The sequence below is a fragment of the Aptenodytes forsteri genome, unplaced genomic scaffold, assembly GCF_000699145.1.
Source record: "Aptenodytes forsteri isolate BGI_AS27 unplaced genomic scaffold, ASM69914v1 Scaffold212, whole genome shotgun sequence".
In the NCBI taxonomy this organism is placed as follows: Eukaryota; Metazoa; Chordata; class Aves; order Sphenisciformes; family Spheniscidae; genus Aptenodytes; species Aptenodytes forsteri.
In genome coordinates, this window is record NW_008795487.1 from 213,535 (window position 1) to 213,761 (window position 227).

Below are 227 nucleotides of genomic sequence, written 5' to 3' on the forward strand. Positions count from 1 at the left end.
GGGCCGGGGCTGAGCCGCCCCCCTCCCCCCCGAAGGCAGCGCCATGTGAGCGGGACCCACGCCGCCGCCTCAGCGGGCACGTCAAGGATGTGAGGAGCTGCCCGGCCGCCCCCCGGGCCGGAGACTCACCGGCGTCCAGCCCTGCCCCGGGCCAGCATGACCGAGGTGAAGGCCAAGGAGCCCAGAGCGCCTCCGCCTGCCAGAGACGGGGCGGGCCGCGCGCCGGG

At 78.4% G+C, this 227-nt stretch overlaps 1 protein-coding gene across 1 annotated transcript in view; it reads left to right on the plus strand.

The window, feature by feature from the left end:
• Positions 1-227, plus strand: part of PGR (progesterone receptor) — a 43,251-nt gene that overhangs the window by 601 nt on the left and 42,423 nt on the right. The gene's annotated exons all lie outside the window — the stretch shown is intronic.